Raw genomic sequence first — 3,701 nt, 5'->3', positions numbered from 1 at the left:
TTAAAATTATGTCACTTAGCGCCATTGAATTCAGTAGATTTAATGATTTAACCAAAGTTAAGCATATGCTTAAGTCTTTGCCAGGTCAGAGCTTAAAATACCACTGTTATCAGTCTAATATACTGTCTAAGTATTTTCAAGGATATTTTAAAGAGAGCCCTTATGAACTATATGAAGTCTTCCATTAACTTGAATGAACTTTTAGCTCATAGTTTTTGTGCAAAAAAGCCTTTTTCCTTGATTAACAGCTTATAAGTCTTCTAAATCTCCTCAGCTTCCACTTACAGAGCTATAAATAACAGAATTATACTAAGGTGCCGTTTTTTTTTTTGGTGGCATTAGATATGCAGAGGGGATTTCCTGATACAAACATATCCTACTACCCACTCAGTACGCATTCCTTAGAAGCGTGACAGTGATTTGACAGATAGCAAAACAAATTTTGCCATAAGAACTAATTTAAGGGTGTTGGGTGGGATGTGAGGTGAAGAATTACACCATTTAAATTTACCCAAGGACAGTATGTTATAACATAATGGGATAAGAATCAGCAAGATCATATCTGGACCTAAAAAATAATAATAAAAAAATTAGTAGGAAGCATTTTCCGTTATTTCTTCTTGATATTTTTATGTAAAGCATCAGTAGCTGTCTGGCACACCAGAGCTTGAAGATAAGGATGATAGATAGGTTGAATACTTGTAAATATGATTTTTGGGACTGTCAACTTCAGTATCTGATAGGGACAGAAGAGGTGGACAAGACAATACTTCTCAATGACTTACTCTTCAGCAGCTGATTTTGCATTAGTTGAAGAAGCTAATGACTTTTAAAATAAAAATTGAGATGGCTGCAGAGTGGCTTGAGATTTTGATCAGTATATGTGGTTATATCATGAGATCAAGATTTACAGTGCCTGCTAACCTTGACCAATTGTTCTCAGAACATATTACCGTTCTGAAAGATCTTAGCTGGTTCATCTTTCAGTATGAGCAATCTTACTCTCTATTTCCAAATGTTAAATTTCTATTGTCTTTGTCATCTCCTTCAGGTCTTCCATTTAGTCAAGGTCAGACAAGTCAACCAAGGGAGAACAACAGAAAAACTGGATAATGATTAGCAGAAGAAGGTATCAAATGATTGATGGCAGGACTCCCAAAAGATGCATCACAAGGAGACAGATTATGACATATTACTGTACATATATTGATTATTTGCTTGTACCATATATAAAACAATCTCTATAAGGAGCAAATGATTTCATTATTTGGTTAAGGCTCAGCTGAATGTGAGCCAGCAGTGTGTCCATGTGGTCGAGAAGATCAGTGGCACTCTTGCTTGCATCAGAAAGGAGGTTATCATCCCCGTTCTCAGTTCTGGTGAGGCTGCACCTCAAGTACTGTGTTAAGTTTTGGGCCCCTCACTACAAAAAAAAGACACGGAGGCTCTGAAGCATGTCCAGAGAAGGGTCTGGAGCATAAGTCTTACAAGGAGAGGCTGAGGTAATAGAGATTGTTCAGTCTGGAGAAGAGGAGGCTGGGGGAGACCTTATCATTCTCAACCTCCTAAAAGGAGGAGGTGGTGAGGTGGGGGATCAGCTTTTCTTCTCCTGGGTAACAGTGATAGGATGAGAGCAAACGGTCTTAAGATGCACCAGAGGAGGTTCAGGTTGGATATTAGGAAGAATTTTTTCTTAGAAAGAGTGGTGATGCACTGGAATGGGCTGCCCAGGGAAGTGGTGGAGTCGCCATTCCTGGAGGTATTTAAGGAAAGGATAGAGGTAGTATTTAGTGACATAGTTTAGCGGGCAATACTGGTGGTAGGTGGACAGTTGGAGTAGATGTACTTAGAAGTCTTTTTCAACCTTAATTATTCTATGATTCTTACATGTAATTAGAATTTTACAGTTTTTTGCAGCTAAATTCCTTCACAGAATATTCATAAGGACATTTTGGCAAATTCAACCTATAATGACAGCAAAATTGAGCCTTAATTTCAGTTTTAATGGCGATCAATGAAAAGAGAAAAGGAGATCACAAAAAAAAATTCTGTACCTCAAACAAAGCTCTTAATCTGTTAGACAGCACTGCTCAAGTTTCACATCACTCATTATCTAATTACTATGCAGTTACAGCTCATTATGAATCATATTTCAAGAAGGGCTACAATTCTACATTTCTAGTTTGGAAATGCAGATCAACTGGCTAGCTTTAAATTCAAACCAAATCTTCCACCTGTCTCTTCTCGTGCATGTTGCTATGGTGAAGATCATCACTGACAGTATACAAAAGTGAAGCACAGAAGAATCATTAGAAAAAAAAAAAAAACCACATCCAGACAGCAGAAAAAAAAGTAACAACTGAAAAAAAAAAGCATATTACTAGTTAGGTGCCATTAAGGACTCCTATTTTTCTGGCCTTATTTTGCTGATCACCTGCCCAGAAATGTAATTGGAGTCATAAACTTTAAACTACCCCAGTTTTCCTGACCAAATCTTTCTAATAAATACAAGCATAACTATTGTCATTATAAGTCCCATTAGGTCAGGAACTGTAATGTGCACTGGCACTACAGCTCCTTGCTCTGTTGGCTTCTCTCATTCTCACCCCTCTTGCTTTCCTCAACTGTGATGTATCAGTCACTGAGGATTAACATCCTGCACAGAGCTGGGAATAGTTTGTGCAGCTTGGGCCAGAAAAAGCCCCACAAAGTGTCCTTGCCTGCAGGTGCCTGTGTAGGAAGGCTGCCACAATTCTCCTTGGTTCGCAAGTGCTGGATATTGCATTGCATAGATTTGGCAGAACTTGAAGCTTAAAGGGCAAAGCATACACTAAGTACTCCCAGAAAGTTATAAAATGTTCCTCAGATGTTATAGTAAGGTCTGCAATTTCTTTTAAAAGCTGTGTTTTAAAGGCAAACACTTTGTAATCTCTCCTCTGGAAGGGCTCCCTGATTCAACAGTAATAATTTGAAGGAAGGAGTAAAACATCAGTGCTAATCTTTCATTAACTGCTGTTGCTGCTATTCTTAAAGCTACAGGTCTGAGTTTCATTTGAGCTTTACTTCTCCTTTGAGATACAAGCCCTTTCCAGCCTTTCAGTGGGTTCATTTTCTTTTACAATGTCTTTCAAATGGTTTCTTCAGAATTTGTTCAAGTGTGATGGGCATTACCAGGCAGTCACTAAGGTTTGTTCAAAAAATAACCACACCAACTCCGCTGGGAGCATTTGAGCTTCCACAATTCAAACTCTTCCTTTTGCAGAAGACTCTGCTGGTTCTAGCGGTAATCCTGCCTGTAAGAAGAGAGAGAAGTGGGCTCCAAACATTCACATAAGAAGGATGCCCAGCAAAGGCATCCAATTGGTAACAGCACACATGAACAACAGACTTTCTTCCAGGAATTACCTGAGCAGAAGCCAAAAAGAAGAGCTTTCTGGTAACGTTCCAGGAACAGAAGCAAGAGTTTCAGAAGTTCGTGTAAACGGAGGGTGTATAATCAATGAATATAAAGATGTTATAACTATGAAATAAACAAAAGAATTTTGGCTAAGCAGGCTATAATAACAAAGAGAGAATAGATAGAATGCTTACCTATGTCCTGGGCTCACCGCAAAACTCCAGAGAAGAGACTTCCAGAAGAGATCCTTCCTCAGTGGTAATCAGCTCTTAAATGGGTCCAGGAGAGGTGCAGCCAGGCTCCA

At 38.7% G+C, this 3,701-nt stretch overlaps 1 long non-coding RNA gene across 2 annotated transcripts; it reads right to left on the bottom strand.

Annotated features, from left to right (window-relative positions):
* Positions 1–1,704: 1,704 nt before the first annotated feature.
* Positions 1,705–3,701, bottom strand: LOC104911074. Of its 2 annotated transcripts, none has more exons than XR_002115096.1 (3): positions 3,592–3,701; positions 3,406–3,520; positions 1,705–3,293 (listed from the first exon to the last, which is right to left on the bottom strand). It is a non-coding gene; the product is annotated as an uncharacterized LOC104911074 (long non-coding RNA). The 2 variants fall into 2 exon arrangements; XR_793620.2 differs by having other exon boundaries at positions 3,609–3,701.

The sequence above is a fragment of the Meleagris gallopavo genome, chromosome 5 (genome assembly GCF_000146605.3).
Source record: "Meleagris gallopavo isolate NT-WF06-2002-E0010 breed Aviagen turkey brand Nicholas breeding stock chromosome 5, Turkey_5.1, whole genome shotgun sequence".
Classification (NCBI taxonomy): Eukaryota; Metazoa; Chordata; class Aves; order Galliformes; family Phasianidae; genus Meleagris; species Meleagris gallopavo.
This window is presented reverse-complemented; position numbering and strand designations above follow the sequence as displayed.